This window comes from Vulpes lagopus, chromosome 7 (assembly GCF_018345385.1).
Source record: "Vulpes lagopus strain Blue_001 chromosome 7, ASM1834538v1, whole genome shotgun sequence".
NCBI lineage: Eukaryota > Metazoa > Chordata > Mammalia > Carnivora > Canidae > Vulpes > Vulpes lagopus.
In genome coordinates, this window is record NC_054830.1 from 104,193,274 (window position 1) to 104,214,739 (window position 21,466).

At 41.8% G+C, this 21,466-nt stretch overlaps 1 pseudogene; it reads left to right on the forward strand.

Moving 5' to 3' along the window:
- The first annotated feature begins 6,185 nt into the window (after nt 1-6,185).
- The window catches only part of LOC121495229, a 113,870-nt pseudogene continuing 98,589 nt past the window's right edge, over nt 6,186-21,466 (forward strand).

Sequence of the window (21,466 nt, forward strand, 5' to 3'; positions counted from 1 at the left end):
CAATTTGAACGCCTTTTATTTCTTTTTGTTGCCTGATTGCTGAGGCTAGGACTTCTAGTACTATGTTGAATAGCAGTGGTGAGACTGGACATCCCTGTGTTTCCCCATTGAGAATGATAGTTGTTGTGGGCTTTTTGTAGATGGCATTTGAGATGCTGAGGAATGTTCCTGCTATCTCTATACTCTGAAGAGTTTTGATTGGGAATGGATGCTATATTTTGTCAAATGCTTTCTCTGCATCTATTGAATGATCATGTGGTTTTTGTTTTTTCTCTTGTTGATATGATCAATGACATTGATTGCTTTACAAGTGTTGAACCTGCCTTGCATCCCGGGGATAAATCCCACTTGCTCATGATGAATAATCTTCTTAATATACTGTTGGATCCTATGGTATCTTGTTGAGAATTTTTGCATCTGTGTTCATCAGGGATATTGGTCTCTAATTCTCCTTTTTGGTGGGGTCTTTGTCTGGTTTTGGAATTAAGGTGATGCTGGTCTCAAAGAAAGAGCTTGGAAGTACTCCATCTGTTTTTATCTTTCAGAAGAGCTTTAGTAGAATAGGTATTGTTTCTTCTTTAAACAGTTGATAGAATTCCCCTGGGAAGCCATCTGGCCATGGACTTTTGTGTCTTGGGAGGTTTTTGATGACTGCTTCAATTCTCTCCCTGGTTATTGGCCTGTTCAGGTTTTCTATTTCTTCCTGTTCCAGTTTTGGTAGTTTGTAGTTTTCTATAAATGCATCCATTTCTTCTAGATTGCCTAATTTATTGGCATATAGCTGCTCATAATATGTTTTTAAAGTAGTTTGTATTTCCTTGGTATTGGTGGTGATCTCTTCTTTTTCATTTGTGATTTTATTAATTATAGTCTTTTCTCTTTTGTTTTTAATAAGGCTGGCTAATGGTTTATCTATCCTATTAATTCTTCCAAAGAACCAACTCTGTTCCACAGTTTTGTTGATCTGTTCCACAGTTCTTCTGGTCTCTAATTCATTGAATTTTGTTGATCTGTTCCACAGTTCTTCTGGTCTCTAATTCATTGAGTTCTGCTCGAATCTTTATTAACTCTCTTCTTCTGCTTGGTATAGGTTTTATTCGCTGTTCTTTCTCCAGTTCCTTTAGGTGAAAGGTTAGCTTGTGTACTTGATTTTTTTCCAATTTTTTGAGGGATGCTTGTATTGCGATGTATTTCCCTCTTCAGACTGCTTTTTCTGTATCCCAAAGATTTTGAATAGTTGTATCTTCATTTTCATAGTTTCCATGAAACTTTTTAATTCTTCTCTAATTTCCTGGTTGGCCCTTTCATCTTTTAGCAGGATGCTCTTTAACCTCCACGTGTTTGAGTTTCTTCCAAATTTCTTCTTGGATTGAGTTCAAGTTTCAAAGCATTATATTCTGAAAATATGTGGGGAACAATCCCAATCTTTTGGTATTGTTTGAGACCTGATTTGTGACCCAGTATGTGGTCTATTCCGGAGAAAGTTCCATGTGCACTTGAGAAGAATGTGTATTTAGATGCATTCAGATGCAAATTCTGTAAATATCTGTGAAATCCATCTGGTCCAGTGTATCCTTTAAAACTCTTGTTTCTTTGGAGATGTTGTGCTCAGAAGATCTGTCATTTGCGCAAAGTGCCGTGTTGAAGTCTCCCAGTATAAGTGTATTATTATCTAAGTAGGTCTTTACTTTGGTTATTAATTGATTGATGTACTTAGGAGCTCCCACATTAGGGGAATAAATATTCATGTTTATTAGGTCCTATTGTTGGATATATCCTTTAGTAAGATATAGTGTCCCTCTTTATGTCTTACTACAGTCTTTGGGATAAACTTTAATTTATCTGATATGAGGATTGCTACCCCTGCTTTCTTTTGAGGACCATTTGAATGATAAATGGTTCTCCAACCTTTCATTTTTAGGCTGGAGGTGTCCTTAGGTCTAAATTGAGTCTCTTGTAGACAGCAAATAGATGGGTCTTGCTTTTTATTCAGTGTGAAACCCTACGTCTTTTGATGGGATATTAAACCCATTCAAGTTCACTATTGAAAGAGATGAATTTAGTGTCATCATAATACCTATTCAGTCCCCATTTTTGTGGATTATTTCTTTGGGCTTCCTCTTTCTTTTACAGAGTCCCCCTTAATATTTCTTGCAGAGCTTGTTTGGTGGTCACATATTCTTTCAGTTTCTGCCTATCTTGGAAGCTCTTTATCTCTCCTTCTATTCTGAATGAGTGCCTTTTGGATAGAGTATTAGTGGCTGCATGTTCTTCTCATTTAGGACCCTGAATATATCCTGCCAGTCCTTTCTGGCCTGCCAGGTCTCTGTGGAGAGGTCTGCTGTTAACCTAATACTTCTCCCCATAAAGGTAAGGGATTTCTTGTCTCTTGCTGTTTTAGGGATCTTCTCTTGATCTTTGGAATTTTCAAGTTTCACTATGAAATGTCCAGGTGTTCAATGGTTTTTATTGATTTTAGGGCAGGATCTCTCTATCTTCTGGATCTGAAAGCCTGTTTCCCTTCTCAAGTTAGGGAAGTTCTCAGCTACGATTGGTTCAAATATGCTTTCTGGTCCTCTGTCCCTTTTGGTGCCCTATGGAACCCCAATTAAACGTAGATTTTTCCTTCTGAGGCTGTCATTTATTTCCCTTAACCTTTCCTCATGGTCTTTTAATTGTTTTTCTCTTTTTTTTTTTCTCAGCTTCCTTCCTTGCCATCAACTTGTCTTCTATGTCACTCACTCGTTCTTCTACCTCATTAACCCTCATCATTGGGACCTCCCAATGATCTCATTGAATTGATTTTTAATTTCGGCCTGATTAGATCTAAATTCTGTAGTCATGAAGTCTCTTGAATCCTTTTTGCTTTTTTTTCCAGAGCCACCAGTAGCTTTATAATTTGCTTCTGAATTGGTTTTCTGACATTGCATTGTAATCCAAATTCTGTAACTCTATGGCAGTGAGTACTGTTTCTGATTCTTTCTTTTGTGGTGTGTTCTTCTTTCTAGTCATTTTGCTCATTGCAGAGTGGCTAAAAACGAGTTGTACTTGTTAGAAGCTCAAACTCTTCTCTCTGTAACATTCCAGCTACTCTCTCTTTAAATCTCACGTCAAATTTGTAGTTTTTTCAGGATGATTTGAACATTATCTAGGTAATTTGGTGGGGACAGGTGACTTGGGGACCCTTCTCTTCCACCATCTTGCCCGCCCCCTCCGCTATCCCTATTCTTTTGAACTCACAAATGATCTTGAATGCAGCCATCTCACCATCCCTGCACCTATCGCTTTGGCCCTCTTTCTTCACCTAGAAAACTGCTTTTCATCTTTCAAAACCCAGTTTACAAAGTCATCTTTTCTACAAGATCTTCCAACTATCTTCTTTGCCTCTTACAGCATTTTCCCATTGTTTTTTGTAACTTTTTTCCCATGTTACCATAAATATCTGTTTTCATGTCATCTCCTTTCCTGAGTAAGACCATGGTTTCTTCTCAAGCAGAGATACCATCACTTCTACCTGTGGCTGAGGGTGACATGAAGAAGTACTCTGTAAATGTGCTGTGCGTCTGAAAAAGGGTATCTGTGGCATGACAAAGTATTATTTGTTAACAAGGTTAAAATAGTTACAGAGAGCAATCATTCCAAGGAATGACTTTGAAGTAATCCTTGCAGCTGATCATGTAAGTTTAGACAATTATATCTACATTTATATCTGTATCTATATAGATTTTATTCTTATCTCTTCTGTACATGTCAAAGGCAGTATTAGTACAATTAGTACAATTCATTAATACATGAATTTTTTTACTAAGCACAACTTCAGAAGACAGGCTTATATAGATGAGTAAAAAAAGAAATTTGGATTAAGAAAAAAGTTGTAGGTGATGGTAGTTTTGGGTGCAATTAGATGTTAGATGCCATTATTCTGTTCTCTTAAAATCTAAATAGCTTTAGCTTGAATGTTTGTTTCATGTTTTGTGGCAAGTATGTTTTCCCTAGGATTTCCTTACATCTCCTAAGATGGGAAAATACAAGGATATTGCATCCCCAAAGTCACCTATAGTTTTGATTTTCTGCTCTAACAAAATTCTTTTACTCTGTGAAGCTGAATTTTGTTGGTTACCAAGGTAAGTTATCATTCTAGAGTAGTCAGGATTCCCCATGCTGAAGAAACAGACATGGGAGGTGGGGGGAGAGATTGATTGATTTTAATGAATTGACTCATGAAATTGTGGAGGCTAGGAGGCTCTTTCCTCTTCCTATGGAGAGGGTCATCTTTTTCTCTTAAGACCTTAAATTGATTAGATGAGATCCACTCACTTTATGAAGGATGATCTGCTTTATTCAAAGTCTACTGATTTATTTATTTATTTATTTTTTGCAAGAAATAAAACTTTTATTCAAACGACTGCAGTACAGGGCACAATTCAGATTTAAAAAAAAAAGAGGAAAGGAAACGAAAATATTTTGAGCACCTTACATCTTCATACAAGTGTCGCAGTTTTGTGTCTACATTCATCCACTGAGCATGGAATCCCCTGGATTTGAGATCTTTTAGCAAAATGAGCACACACCACGGAAGGCTCTCTGCACATGGGTCACGTTCTGGCTTTGTTTTTTCCTTAAATATAAAATAGGTCTGTCTCTGCCTTGAGCTGCTTCTCTCGCGAACCCTCCCAGGAGAGCCGGCAGAGGGTTTTCTTAGATCACACCAGAAAAAGCGTCCACAGCTTCACGGGGCTCCCTCCCCAGACTCAGGGTGTGAAGAGGCAAAGCCAGTAGCCCAGGAGTCCGGCGGGTCTGCTTCTGCGGTCACCAAGACACACGGAAAGACCAGCACGTTGGAGCAGGCGGGGCGGGGCGGCCTGCTGCCCCCTCCCCAGGGCCGGTCCGGCAGCTTGGGGCCCGCGATTCCCTCCCGCTGTCCACCGCTTTCCAGGACAGTCGGGGCGTTGGGGGGGTGGTGTCTGCAGCTCTTTGGAAAGTCCGAGAGCAGCCGCGCCTGCCGCCCCCCTCCCCACCCCCGCGGGAGGTCCCACGGCCCTGGGGCCACCCCGCTCTGCGCTGCACAGTGGCCTCGGCGACCACGGGAAGGAAGCGCTCAGGGGCCCCGCCTGCGGGGCCGGCGTGGGGCGGGGGGCCGTGGCCTCCCTTACGGGAGCGGCCAGCTTCCTCAGGGGACCCCCCGGCCTGGCACGAGCCCCTGGTGGGGGCGGCCCTCGGAGGGGCGCCTGCGGGCCGCGAGCCTCCCCTTCCCCGACACAGATGCCAGCGTCCGCTGTCCGCTGCGGGAGTCAGATGCAGGAGCAACAGTACGCGCCCCCGAGTCCAGCAGATCTGGTTTTGGTTTGCAGGAAAGAAAAGTCCTTTTCCTGTTTTTCTTTTTCTCCTTTTTTAAGATTTTTCTTTCTCTTCAAACATTAGGCCTGGCATGCGGTGAGCCTTCGACAGGGGACCGCACACCATGAACACGGCGGCCTCGGAGCAGAGGCCAGGTCACCCGCCCCCGCTGCCCCGCCAGCAGCTCCTTCCAGGGGGACACGCGGGGTGGGGGGGCGTGTAACCACGAGGAGCAGAGACGGGGCAGCACCATGGACCCTGGGGGATCTCAGAGTCTGGGGTCACCAACCAAAAGGCAGGACAGGGCAAGTGAGGAAGACAAAGAACCCGAGGAGAAGCCAACGAGCGCAGAGGTGGGAACTGATGGGGGCCAGACAGGTGGGGGGCTTCCGAGCAGCGGCCGCCCGTGGCAGCGTCCCCACACTGTGGCCACCAGCCTGCCGCTGACCCTGGGAGAAGCCAGGCGCAGCCACACTGTAGGGCCTCTGCTTGAAGGGACCGGCTGTCTGGGCAGGGAGCGCGGGAGCACGTGCGGGAGTCGGGGGTGGGGGGGCCGGGCCCCCCTTGTCCAGGAGGTTCCCGGTGCCGCTGCTCTGTCCCTGCTGCAGGCTCATGTGCAACCTGTCGCCGCCGTCGCCGTCCAGAGCCCGAGTGTAGGAGAAGGGAAACCAGCCCCGCGCTTTGGTCTTCTCGCCCTCGCCGCAGTGCCAGCCGTCCCGGGCCTCGGGCACCAGCGGGGTGATGAGGTCTCCCTCCTTGAAGCTCAGCAGGGTGCTGGGTCCCCGGCCGCGTGGGAGAAGTTGGCTTCCGCTCGCGTGCGGCCGTTGCGCTCCAGGCCGGCCGCCAGGGTCCTCGGAGACGTCCTCTTTCGATGGCAGAAGGCCACCGGCAGATTCAGAATCAGCTGGAAGAGATGCTCAAGTCGTTCCACGACGAGCCGCTCACGCAGCTAGAGCAGAAGGTGGAGCTGGACTCCAGGGACCCGGGCGCCGCGTTGAAGCAATACCAGACGGAGCAAAGGAGCAAGGGTGACGCGCTGGACAAGGGCCAGGCCGAGCTGAAGAAACTCCGCAAGAAGAGCCGGGGGAGCAAGAACCCGCAGAAGGGCTGGGACAAGGAGCCGCAGCACATGCACGCCGTCAGCAACAGGCAGGGCGGGCCGGAGGACTACTGTCGGACGGCGGCAAGACGGCGCTGGCGCTGACCGGGCGGAGGACGAGGTTCTGCTCCCCGGTGGAGAAGCAGCGCGCCGCGGCCAAGAGCTCCGCCGCCTCCCACCCCACGGGCAAGGGGCCGCTGACACCGAAGCTGCGGCGGTGGCAGCAGCCCGCGCACCCCAAGGTCCCAGCCCGCGCGGTGCAGCTGATGCCGCGGATGGCCAAGCAGCGCTCCGTCCTCCCCAGCGCCCCGACGGCCTCCAAGTCCAGCCCGGTCATCTCAGACCCCATCCCCGGGGCCGAGCCCCTGCAGGTGCCCCCCGCGCTGGCCCCGTTTGTGGGGCGGCCGTCAGCCCAGGAGAGCACGCCCGTCGTGAATGGCCTCTCGCGCCCAGGTGGCGAAGACTACAGCCCCTGGGCCGAGCGCGACGCCGCCCAGCCCCAGACCTCGTCTCCTCCAGCCACAGCGCAAGAGGAGCGACTCCTGCTCCGACACGCTCCCCGTGCGCAGGAGCGTGGCCGCGAAGCACAGCTACCGCCACCGAGAACAAGCCCCTGCCGCGCTCCAGCTCCTTGGCGGAAAGTCTACTGACTGAAATGTTAATTCCATCCCAAAAGGACCTTTACAGCAACATCCAGATTAGTTTTTTTTTTTTTTAATTTTTATTTATTTATGATAGGCACACAGTGAGACAGAGAGAGAGAGGCAGAGACACAGGCGGAGGGAGAAGCAGGCTCCATGCACCGGGAGCCCGACGTGGGATTCGATCCCGGGTCTCCAGGATCGCGCCCTGGGCCAAAGGCAGGCGCCAAACCGCTGAGCCACCCAGGGATCCCTTTTTTTTTTTTTTTAATTTTTATCCAGATTAGTTTTTGACCAAATATCTGGGGATCATGGCCTAAGTTGACACATAAAATTAACCACCACGTGCTACAACATAGAGCCATGTAGTGGAGTGAGTAAAAGCACAGACTCTGCAGTCAGGCTTCCTGGGTTCTTTATTCTGGCTCCATTTAGACAATGTCTCACAGCCATTTTCTACTGTGTGACTTTGGGCAAATACTTAACCTCCCTGTATCTCCATTTCCTCATCTGTAAAACAGAAATAAGTAAGTGTATCTACCTTATGATCATAAGATATTTATAAGGATTATATAAGTTAATGTATGCAAAGTGTTTTTGAATAGTGCCTAATGCTCTCTTAAACATGCAACAAATGTTAGCTATAATTCCTTTTATTAGTAGTATTTGATCAAGCTCCTCTCATCTAAAATGGTTTATTGTTCATGTCACTACGAGGATAGTAATTCACTTATTACACTATCCCACATTGCAACCCACTTCTTACCATCTAGCTTCCTCCTCATTCCTCTTCTCCATCCTAGGATGTCCCCAACATTGAACAAAATTCATAATCCCAGTGTTAGTCAAATGTCATTCCTGAACCATCTGCATCAGAGTGACCTGGATGTTTATTTAAAATGTGGATCCCTATGGGCACCTGAGTGGCTCACTAAGTTAAACACCTGCCTTTGGCTTAGGTCATGATCTCAGGTCCTGGGATTGAGTTCCTTGTCAGGCTCCCTGCTCAGCAGGGAGTCTGCTTCTCCCTATGTCCCTTCCCCACTCATTCTCTCTCTCTTATTCTCTCTCTCTCTCTCTGGCTCTCTTTTATTTATTAATGAGAGACACAGAGAGACAGGCAGAGACATAGGCAGAGGGAGAGCAAGGTCCCCGCAGGAAGCCCAATGTGGGACTCTATCCCAGGACCCCGGGATCACGACCTGAGCTAAAGACAGACACTCAACCACTGAACCACCCAGGCATCCCTCTCTTGATCTCTCTTAAATAAATAATAAAAAATAAAATAATACATGAAATAAAATGTGGATCCCTGCATGTCTCCTCTACTAAATCAAGTTGTACATACAATGCTCCTTTCTTTTCTTTTTTAAAAGATTTTATTTATTTATTTGGGAGAGAGAGGGCACAGGCAGGGAGAGCAGCAAAGGGAGAGGCAGAAGCAGGCTCTTCATTGACCAGGATGCCCAGGACCCTGAGATCATGACCTGAGCCAAAAGCAGACAAATGCTTAACAACTAAGCCACCCAGGCACCCCAAGGAAACTTCTTTCTTAACAAAAACCCCAAAAAATCCTTATTCCAAATAAGATTGGAATATCCCTGTTCTGGTTGCCTGAGTAAAGCCACTGCAGCTTCACCCATATATATAAAATCAGAATAACAGTATTTCTGAGAAAGACCTGGGCCTCATCATACTTATAAAGCACTCCAGGTGATGCTCATGTACCAGTATTGAGATCAACTGATACCCTGACAAACTGTCCACTTAGGTCTATCTTAATAGATCTCAAGTCTTTCCAGATACACAGATCATCTATTCTTTTAGCACCAAAAGTTGGACAAGATGCATTTTCTTTAGATAGAAGTTGAATTTTAAATAGCATTTTCTCTCCTTTCCTGTTTCTTCTTTCACAGGTAATTTTTTTTTTTGGCGGGGGTTGGGGGGTCACGGAGAGGAAAAGACTTCTCAAGATTTGCTTCCCTAGTGACATACAGTTTGACAACACTTCCCTCACCATTTTACCAATATGCTGCTCCTTTCACTAGTAAGTGGCTAAAGTTGCATCTCTAATGATTCATGAGGTTTGCCCAGCATTAAGTGAGATCTGCTTTAGGCCAATCTGATCTCTGCAGCTGAGAGTGGAAAGCAGAGGCATCAATCACACACTTAATCCACACCTACCAACTGCAGAGGTTTGTTTCCAGTGGAAAATAAAGCTCTCCTTGAGGAACTGGAGATTGACAGTCACTAAGGCCAGGTGTTGAAAAAGGAATTCAGTGTTTTGTATTGTTTTTTGGTTTTGTTTTTTTATAACTCCACTAGGCCAAACATGTGAACAACCTCTCGATCCTCACACACTTATGTTGAACCAAAGGAACTGGCACTACTTTTAAAATATGAACTACAGGTTTTGGGGTAGATTATTTTGTTGATGATTTTTTTTTAATTTTTAGTGCAAGTTATTTTATTTTCTTCTTTTCTTAAATATATGAGAGATTTTAGAACTGAAGTTTGAAGTAATTTTCCAGTGTAATAAACAGTTTTCCAAACAGCAAGATCCATTAGAGCTGTCACAAAAAAGTTAGCCTACAAACTCCATCCTGGGTTTCCTGGTCTCTGTCCTCCTTGAGTCCATTACACAAATCACAAGGCAGGACGTGAAGCCGGCAGAGGATTCACCAACCAGCACTGCTTTGAACTGTTCAACAGTTTCCAGAAGGGAACTTGGAGACTGCATCAAAAAAGGCATTGAAGTCTAGAAAGGTCAACTGTCAGCCTGTCTAATTTCACCCAGGCAACTAATTATAGACTCAGGGCCTACCTCAAGAATCCCATTTTCTATGTATTATTTTTCCATTTTATTGTATGGATACTAATTGCTCCAAAATCTTTCTCCACATCTAACTGCTCTTCTGAGTGCCTGATGCAAACTTCCATTTGTCTACTAAAAATCTCTGTTTGGTTACACCCCAGGTCCCCTATTCCTAACATACCCCAAACCAGATGGGGTCTTCCTCATCTACCACTTTTTCACCCTCCTGAGTTTTCCAGACTATTGAATAAGAGCATTGACTTATTCTCAAAATCTGCCATTTTCTATCTTATGAGTCTTCTTTCTCCTTCATCCTCCATTTCTAATGAATGCCTGTTATCAATTTGATCTCATAAAATATTTTGAAACCCCTCTGTTCCTCCTCTTCTGCCCTCCACCCATCCCTTGCCTTGTACACAGTCCCTGCATCTTACTAGGCCTCCTACCTTCAGCCAGCTCTTCCTCTAAGACTCCCTCTAATTCAGTGGCCAGAGTCTCCCCAAACTGCTAAGAGTCTGCTCTTGAAATAGACCGAAATTGTGATTCTTTTTATTGTAATGAAACAGCTATAGTAGGATATCAAAGAATAGTAACAAGTAAACAAATGTATCCAAGCCTTTTCATTTCTTATTAAACGCAATGTCTGATGTATAATGAGTATTCCCCAAATAGCTTTCAGCCTTTTGCCTAAAGTCGAAAAAATTCAAGTGTCCATCTTTCCCCTGAACACTTGCAGGCTAACATAGATCAGATATTGAAAAACATAGACCTTATGATCAGAACTAGTCCCTGGGGCTAAGTTTCACTGGTCTCTGGCAAGGACCAAAACCCCCTAAGAGGATTTGCAAATGTTCTTATTTTCCCTTGGGCAAAAAAATGCAGATATCTTACATGAACAGACACAAAACAGTTTGACAAATCTCACTTAGGAAAAAAAGTCAAAATATAGTACTATTCCCCATTGTTATAAGAAGGGGAATTGTTATAACATGGAGTGATATATGATTCAGGGCCTTCTGTAGGGATCTCACCAGACTTGCCCTACAATATATTGCCTATAACAAAGTCTAAATTCTATCACCTGGAACCTTCACAATCATTACAGCAAAATATCTTGGACTCATCTTTCATATCTCCTATCAGCACTCACTCACCATTTTTGCAATGGTCTACTCACTAAGGGCAAAAATACACCATGTATTTTTATGATTTTGTTCCTTTGTACAAACTGTTCCCTCTGCATAAGTGCCCTTCCCTTCACAACATTTAGAAATTCTGTTCATTCTTTAAAGACCTTTATCTTCATTTCCCATCCAAAAAGAAAAAAAAACAATCTTTCCTTAATGTTCTGATAGTACTTTGCTTATACCAGTGGTTTAACACAGCACTTTGCATTGAACTACTCTGTGATAGACTGGGAGTTCCTAAGAGGCAAAGCCTGCTTCTTTGTCTCTAGGTATGCAGTATTTGGCACACAAGAGCCAGTCAGTTTATGCAGCTGAACTGCATCCATGCCCTGGTTGTCAGGTCTCATGGCCTGAACAAAACTAATGTCATCATATCTGAAAGATTGCTAAAATCTACACACATTTAATATTGTCTCTGGAGTCCCACAGTATATAAAAATTAAACAAAAGAGAAGGACTTTATGAAAGGAAGCAAATAAACAAAAAGGTAAGGTGTAATTATTATCAGAATCACCCTAAAACTATTGGTCAATATTCTTTAAAGTCAGTAAACAGTAGAAGGGACCAACATTCTCTGATACTAGACAAATACAACCTGGAAAATGAGAGCCATTCTGTTTAATCTTTAAAAAATAAATCTCCTCCACCCTCAATGAATGCCTATAAGTGGGATAAGAAAAAAAGAAAAGGTAAGGAAGAAAAAAAAAGATAAGTACAGAGAAGAATAAAACTGGTTGAAAAGAAAAAGATGTAAGAAAAGATGTAGAAGAGAAAAAAAAAAGCCATTGAGACACACAAGAAGCAAGAGGGATGGATGAGGAAAGAGGTAAGAAAAAAGAAGGTAGAAAAGTATATCCATCAGGTGTTTGCTGTGTATTAGTTATGAAATGTATTTCTTTTAACTGGGTAAAGAAATAAAAATGGTTGAGGAAAACAGAAAAGCCATGGCAGGTCATACTGATCTGAGAATGCTTTGCGTTCATTTAGGCCCCAGACATACTGCTCTGGAGTCTCCCAGACAGGCATAGTCAGTGACACCATACCTGCACTCCCCTTATGAGATTTCCTAGTGCCTACCTAAAGAGAGGGAACTTAACATGCAGTAGGAAGGATTTATTAGTAACATTGTAAATAAAATATGTTTCCTTTTGCTTGAAGGATCTCAGGAGATTTGTCTCTGTCTTCAGGCAGGAGTTTCGGAACAATCTCTGGAGAGCACTTTCAAAATGGGATCAGCCATACATCTTTCCCTGGATGCCATTAACTTAGACACAACCCCAATTTGGATTGGGAAAAATTTAAATCTTTTTTTAAAATATGGTCTTTTTGATAAGGCCCAAAAGGGAGTAATATGTTATATATTATACATATATATTATGTATATTATATATTACAAAGGAAATAACATGCTTTCTCTGTCCAAGAAGTCAGCATTTTTCATGTGTCTTCCATGAGAAAGAGGCTTGCAACTTTGCAAATTGTGAACCTTTGCTCTGTCGCATTCATTCATACAGTGGGGCTGGTTTTGACAGCCCATGCCTGGACCCAGCCTGCGTGCAAACTGCTCAGCTAACAGACTTAATCTTTGCAAATTTGATTCTCACAAATGGACATTTTTTTCATCTCTGAAATGAGTTCCCTCTATTTCAGAGCCTCTGTACTTAAAAACTTAACATATTTTAAACAGAAATGAAGGATTTTGGAGTCAGAAAGTACTAGAGAGAAAAAGGAAGGAAAATAGCCACAGATCTACTGATAAAAATAAGCACAGTAAATTCACAAAATTAGAGAAACACTTTTCACACTCTTGAGTGTGCACTGGCCCCATGAAATGCCTTCGTTTCAGAAAGGGAATCAGTAGCTGACATTTATTGAGCATTTATTATATGCCAGGCACTGAGCTATATGCTTTCCCTATGTTTTCTCATGTAATCCTCACTAAAGACTGTAGATATTATAATTATTATAGCTTTACAGATGCTTGAAACTTGGGATTAGGGAAGCGAAACAACTTGGTCAAGGTTATAGGGCTAATAAAGGGCAAATCCAGGAATTAAACTCAGATCTTCCTAATCACTACAGTAAGCTGCCTTAGGAGTAACCACTAGAAACACAAGTTAATTTAAAGGTATTAGATTCTCCGTTCCTGTACCTGGGGGGCAATGAGACTCTCATGCATCCCAAGATATGCTATAGTAAGCCCTTACGTGTATACTTCCATCATATTAAAGGTTTCTCACAGGTACCTCATTTTATTCTCCCAACAAACATACTGAGCCACTAGAGAAAGTTCTGAACTTATTTGATAGATATGGTAACTGAGCTTTACTTGGTGAATATCTCCACCAGATGCCACAACTTCTGCTAGCACTATGGATAGGTGGTTAATAAACATTGATGTCATTAATGAAAGACAACCTAGGAAGTGATCCCAGCCAGAGTTTCCTTGGACATCTTCCTGAAGTCATTGAAGAACCACTGAAAGATTACATACAGAGAAAGACATGCAGCAGGCAATGAAAGGTAAGGAGACCTGTAAGGAGCCTGCTGAGGGTATCCAGATGAGAGATAGGGGCTTCCTAAAATAAGATACTGTTATGGGAATGGAAGGAATTGAATGAGTTTGTGAAACAGTAAAAAGTGGCAAGGGAGAGGAAGTACTCATGGAAATGCATGTCAAGGGTTTTGGCAAAAGGAATGGATGGATGACTCCTTCCCTGTATGTTTTATACATTTCTGTGTGGTCCCACATATAGCAATCATCTTATGATACCTAAATGGTTTTTTGCAAGTTCATCTCCTCTTTTAGACTATAATGCCTTAACGGTGGGGAGCATTCTAACTTATTGCCATATCCTCTAATGCTAAATATTTGTTGCAAGATAAGTAAAAATGCAAGAAGAAATTAGACATGACTCACTCTCAGGCCAGGTGGACATCAATCTCTCCCTTTGTGAATCCTTCATTCATTCCCTAGGCTACGTTCCCTTCCCTGTGCTTCCCTTAAGCTAACTTAGACTTTCACAAGACCACAATTCCTTAAGGTTAGATTCTGCTTGAAGGAAATTGCTCTCACTTGCCACACAAATGAGTACAGGCCTGGAGGCCTGAGGCATAAATAAAATCAGCCTATGCACAAACACTAACCTTAACTTGAGTTGAAATACAAGGCCTGAGTTGGTGCTGTACTTCCCCCAAGCTCCTGAGGGTTGACGCCTTCCAATGCATCATTGCTAGGCCATAAATGAATAAGGCAAGGTCTGGGAGAGAAGAGCAGAATGGACAAGAATTATTGGGGTCTAAAGAGGTTTTTCTAACCTTTCTGTAAAGTGAACCGAACCAGCCACGTGTCATTGTCCTGAGATAAACGGAAGCTGTGACTGTGCGTTTATATGCGTATGTGTACATATACCCCAAGACAGAATAAATTAGGAAATTAAGTTTCTTTAATTTCCCATTTCCCCAATTTCCCTTAACCCAACCATATACATATATATTCATATAATATAATAAATATATATATTCATATCCCCTTAATAGAAAAAAAATGTGAATTTTTCCTTGATGGGTTTAAAGCTTGAAATTGTCATACTCAGGATTTATATATTGCACGGCCTTTATTTTTCACAAGGTAGCAAACTGCAGCTCAACAGAACCAAAAAATTGCTTCTGTTATATGGGGACTTCAATTTCTAATAACAGTGCAATGGAAAATAATCATTTTCCCCTGACCATTGAACATATTTACTGAGCAAGGCAAGATATCAACCAGTACTTGAAGCTACTTATTCAGGACCAGGTCCAGCCACACAGCAAGAGGAAGGCCACAGAGAAGATATAGTGTAATAACCATTCTTTCCTTCCACTATTATCTCCTGACCCTCACCTCCTCCTTCTACTCCATTTTACCACAAACTAACATTTACTCAATTAATTCTTCTGCTTTTGACTCAAGCAGCCAAAGTTGCTTTGTGGGAATTGCATAAGCTTTGGCAAAAGCCCCTCACACAGAAAGGGCAACACTTTCTGCTCTAGTCAGTTCTGCAGGTTTACACTAACTCTAAGCACGCTGATTTGAGTGCACTAGAAAATACTTTTAATGAAAGAAAATGAAAATTGTCTGTAACATACTCAGCATCAACTAAAATATCATCACTGCACAGGCACAAAGTCACTCAATATTATTTAATATTACTGGCTGAGGGTCAATGTAAAGACTTTGGGTCAGATAGACACAGGCTCAAAATCACTAGGTCTGTGACCCAGAGAAAATAACTTAAAGTCCAAGAGCCTCAGTATTACTATTTGTAAAACTGCATAATAACAGCCGCCTGATATGTATATGATTGATACATCTTTGGCTCATATCAGATATAACCTCATTGGTAGCTAATATTAATGTTGCTATTATTATCATTATCATAAAATCATAATCTTCCATTCACATTGGAGGATCTATAATTCTCTGCCATTGGGATATTTCTCTCCTATGAGCAGAGACAGGTTATTCATCTTTATGTCTTCTTTTAGCCAGCACTCTCTCCCAGCCACCAAGGGCATTCAAAGTTCTCCTTGTGTAACATAGACTTGACAAGAAGATTCAATTCCCTGTCCACAGACCCCAGGGAATATATCCTCCTTAGAGAACCATACAAAATTTCCCTTTGCACATAGCTCCATCACCTCTAAGTGGCAAAATCTCACAACAGGGTAAGAGTGAGGTTTTTGTCTCATCTCTGCTGGCTAGAATCTGTCTGCCCTAAGGTCTGCTTTTTCAGTTTGTATATCCATTGTATAGCATGGAGCTTGGCACATGATGAATACTCAGTAAATTTTGAATTAATTGACTCATTTATTAAATGTTTTTCCTAAAGTGTCAGACTTCTAAATTAGGAAGTTAGGGAATAATTGAGAAAGAAAAAAGAATGAGATCTGGTAGGAAGTACAGTGTTATCACCTACATCATTTACCCATAGTTTCCTAAAAGATTCACCTCATTCCTTATTTTTTTTACCTTTACAGCAAAACTGGCCATTATGATCATGTGCTATAACCAACAAGGTTTTTTAAGGTTGGCACACAGGAGTTATTTATTATAGTTTTCCCTAGAGCAAGGCAAGAGGCTTCCAGAGACCAGTCTCTTTAGATAAAAGGGTTTCCATGCTGCGTCCTATCTACTAAAGAGGCACAAATGAAAAGACATGCAGCTTATATGACATGTGGCATGAAAATGCTAAAGAATGAGCACCCATACTTTCTTGGCTGCTGCTGCCAAGAAAGAGGAGACTGTCTAATGATGTTTATCTATTGGAAGTCAAAGTATCACAGCATTCATATTTCTTCTCAAAGTAGGGAAGCCATTTTCAATTTGAACTTTAATTAGGAAGTGATTCTTTCCTCTAAAGGAAACCTAAATTACACCATCCTTTGCCATAGCAAGTTGGGAAGGATGTGTGTACACTCATGCAGAGCACCCAGATTAAGAAGGTGGCAATATGGAGTACTCCTAGTTCAAAAAGCAGGCAGAGCTTCTGCTTCTACCTCATTGAGTTACTAGTACCAGACTTGACAAACCATCCCACCAGAAACAACTAAAAAAATCAACAAAATATATGAAAGTTTTCAGACATTAGATTATCTGCAGCCACAGACTGATTGCTGAGAGAAAGGAAACAACAAGCCCTACAAAATCACTAGCTTTCCACCTGGAGGCATCTTGCATGTGTGGATCAAGGAGGGGATAGCCCAGGCAGAGTATAACCTCTCACCAAATCAAGAAGATATCAGAGGTAGTGAAAGCCAAGGGGGTTGGAATTTGAGGAGCAGAGTCCTGAGAGGAAGGAGATACAAAGAGAAAGAACTCCAGAGACCTGCATATGGGCCCCTTGTAATCTTTGTCCAGTACCCAACTGCTTGTACAGTGACCCAACACAAATCAGCCAAAGAACTGCTTCTATCAGGAGCTGTAAGCTGAATAGTTCCAAGAGTTTATATAAGGTAGAAAGTGAACACAGAAGGGGATTGAGAGACAGAAAGAGAGAAAAAGAAACAGAGAGAACCAAGTATATGACACCATGAAGCACACTGGTGTGCAACATTAATAAGATCCAGAAAAAATGTCAAAGGAGTCCAAGCCCAAAGAAAAGAAATTTAGACTAAAAGAGAGACAATTTTCTTGATAAGATGTCTACATTGAACTAGAGTTCCATTATGTTTAATGTATAGCACTGCAAATTGTGGGGTCAGAGAATCGCAACAAATCTCTGGGTAGCTTTGGGAAGTCCTAAGTCATAAAATCATTGAATTACTGCTATAAATATAGGCTTCATGAAATCCTTTTGGCAGCAGCCGGAATTACATGACTGGAGTGAAAAAAACAAACAAACAAATGAGCACCAGTTTAGTTGGTGTGTATTCATTCATCTGTATGGGTTAGTGATATTAACGCGCTTGCATTTTGAACTGCTGGATCTTCCCCAGGATCAACCTAAATGTCCAACCAACCTGGGTTTCCTCAGGACCTCTTGAATCTGTCTGCAACTCAGAACCTAAAGGATTAAGACATGGCCAAGCAGGAACCCTCAGGACTCCAGACAGCTTTGATTATTTGCTGTCCATGTCATAATTTTGCTAGGTATTTTTAGCATAACCCCTGGTAAACAGTAACTTTGCCATAGCCTTAATTACAATATATTTTTCTCTGGATTTCCTATACATTAAAGACATATAATATGTTACAAAAATATTGCTAAGTCAATGTCATTCTCTAAAGACATGACAATTATAAAGAGCCCAAGATCACAAACCAGCATATATCAGGGAAATGGCCTATCTACTCAAAATTTATGCAGCAAAAAAGAGCCAGACCCTTAACTAGAGTTTCCTATTTCATCAAAACATTCCTTGTAGAAGGGATTAATAACAAGGGAATAGAAAATCTATTTAGTGTAGTGTGCTCCTTACTAGACCCAATATCATCTAGAGGAATGAATGCCCAGTTTCCTTAAGTTCCTGTGAGAACTGGACCTGCCCTAGACCTCTTTTGTTCATTAAACATTTACTGATAATAGACTGTGGACAGGTGTGATGCCTAGGTGTATGCATATTTCATTTGCCTTCTTTAATAATCATAACATTACCTATACGCCAGATAGATTTTAAATGATCCTCATTAGGAATTCAGGCAAGATATCAACAAAGATAAATAAAATCCCTGAACTACAGTGGTTATAAAAACCAAGACCTAGTCTGACTTTTGTACAACTGTATCCTTAGCACATATCATAGTTTTCGGCGTGTAGTAGGTGCTCAATAAAAGTACATTTCTTTCTAGCTCACTTTCTCTATCTTCACCCAGGCAAGTAAGTCTGTGTCCATCCATCCATTCATCCATCCATCCATCCTACCATCCATCTACCTTTTGTTGAGTGCCTTCCATAATCCTGGCACTTTTCATTTTATATACTGTATCTATGTCAGTTAAATTTCAATCAGAAAAAAAAATCACTAAAAGATTTTAACTCTGTGTGTGTTTATTTTTTAAAAAAGATTTATTATAGAAATTTAAGTTTTGTAGCTGTAGGAGCCGATTATGTAGCCCCTGTAAAGCTGTTGTTTTCAGATCTTATACTGAAATTGAAGTCCATAGGAAGTAAAGTGGACAGCAGAAAATAGAGGTAAAGTTAAGGAGAGCATGGACAAGCTAGAAGGCACAAGACATGCTAGAACCCTTGAAAATAGACTGGAAATTGCTGTTGCCACTGATCTTGATAATAATGATGTCATCTAGAATCTTGGGCTCTTCATCAGAGACCTAAACATATGACTTAGATCAAGAATCTGAGAAACTGAAGGAGGACCCAAGGGAAGAGAGCAGTTACAGAGCTGACCAATCAGGTAGCAGATAAGCAACAATATCTTTAAGCCATAAAATGGTTTAAATTATAATACTTCCCTTCTATCCTCCAAAGTTCACTCAAGAATCTTTCTTGTGGTGTACCCTATCCAGAAACAGACAAGGAAGAAAATTCTGTGAAAATTAGCTTAGCCAGGTTGACACATTACAGAGCCACCATGACATCCTACTTGATCTCATAATCTTAGGAAGTTAGCGTTATTATTTCCATTGTGCAGAAGTAAAGACTGAGAATGGAGAGTTTACGACCTCATAATTAGTAACGGACACAGCTAGGATTTAATTGCAAAGCTCCCTTCCCACTCTAGTGTTACAGAAGCAAAAACAGATGCTAATTAGAAGGTGGATCAATACACTGTTTCAGAAGACAACAGTGCATCATAGTAGACGTTGGGGAAGAGCTGATCACTGCTCAGGCACAGTCGTAGCTAAAATCACAGTGAGTGAAGTGGACATTGGAAATGCTTCTAGTAAGACACAGAACCAGTTACACAGATGTTTCTATACAGAGGCCTGCTTTTGAAAAACAGAGCATCAAATTGGCTGCAGGAATCAAGATAGCCAGGAGGCATAATTCATTCAAAATATAACATAACTCTGCCCACAGAATTGTGTGACATAATGGTTCTGAAGTCAGCAGGCCACATACTACACTGTTCAGCTATATATATATATATATATATACCTCAGACAACAGCACCACTTCAAATAAGTTGAGACAGTTTAATGAGTAAAGACTCTTGAGAGTCTAGGCTCATTTACACAGAGTATTCACGTGTTAATCAGTCCTGCCCATCCAAAAATACACATGACACACTCACACACATGCACGTGTGCATGCACAGGAAATGTCCTCATGGGAGAGAAAGTTGAGAATTGAAATGTCACTTGAGTTTGTTCATATTCTGGCTATTGTTGCTGCTAGTGCTGTCATGCCTGTGTTTGGCAGTCTGTCTAGAAGTGAATTTTCTGGTGGCAATTGATCTTTCAATGTCTCATCTCATACAATTTTGAAAGTTGAATCTCTTAATGGCAATGACCATACCATGTAGCTGCAGTTATTAGAAACTGTCCATCTCCCATTCTAAGTAAGAACAGGAAGGAAATATCTGCCTTAAGAGGAAAAGTTGTTCCATTAATGAAAATGATGACTAGCTTCAAAAAAGCAGGGTCATTTATAACAATAGATGTCAGAAGGTTTGGTGCATGAACAATAGACTGAACTTGATAGTATCCAGAAGAAAAGGCCAGCATCGTGCTAGGGGTATGGTCATCCCCAGCAATGCTGCATTATTAAACATTTCTTGCATTAGGCAAGCAGCTTGTGTACAATCATGAGCTGTGGAAAGACGGACCCTCTTCCACTTCACTATTGTCAGGTTCAAGAAGCAAAATGGGAGGGGCGAGGGCTGACTCCTTATTTCCATCAACACAGACCTGCTGTGCATAGAACAGACAACCTTCTCCACTCAAAAAAAGGGATAATCCATTCCATTCATCTCTCATACACTCCATTCCACTTTTTTTAAAAGGTGCTTCTCAAGAATCTGACATATTATTTTATTTGGAATCTTCCTGAGCTCTATCATTTTCTTTCAAACCTTTGGGCACAGAATGCTAGGAAATTGGTCTGAGCGCTGAGAGTGAAACATTCTTATGGTGGGGTCAGAAAAGGAAAACAAGATTCTCCCTCTGAAAACCTGTTTTCAGATTTACCTCCTCAGCTTTGCAACTAGTGTGTCTTAAAATCAGCCCTGTTAAATACTCTGGGAGTGTCCTTCATTTTACCTCAGGAAAATAATTTCAGTCATTCAAAGAAGACTAGAATAATCTATTCTGCATGGGGATGAACAACTTCTCCAACATGAGAATCATTTTAATTTTTTCTACTGTAACTTATAATGATTAAAAGGGAGAAGTCCCATTAAATACACTGGACATAAAACAAATCCAGTTTTATTTTGCTTTCCAAAATTGGCCTGCATTTGAAAATATAAATAATATGAGGATAGCACCACATAACCTGTCTTGAGAAACTAGAGTGAGGAATGAAGAAGGAGGGCATTTATTAACAAAGCTTTCAAGCACCAGATACAGGCTTATTTCAGCACCTCCAAGTCCCTAACTCATTTTACCATTGGTTAATTGATAATTAAAATAGGCAATTGCAGAGGAGGTCATATAGTGCAAACTCCTCTTTTCATGCACGCAGTAAATAACAGTTTAGGCCAAGTAAATTAGTCAAGGATATCCAGAAATGTGGGAAGCCCAAGCCAGAGCCCTTTCCATTCCCTTGTTGTGTCCCTCTACATTAGGAACCATAAAAAGCTGGAGAACGTTAAGATAAGGATAATCTACTCTTTTCCTTAGGAGGGTACAATAAGAAAAGACCTTGATGCAGCACACTGAACCCATTTTTCTACTCTAAAGTCATTTTCCCCATTTCTATAACGTAGTTTTTTAGATGTTTAC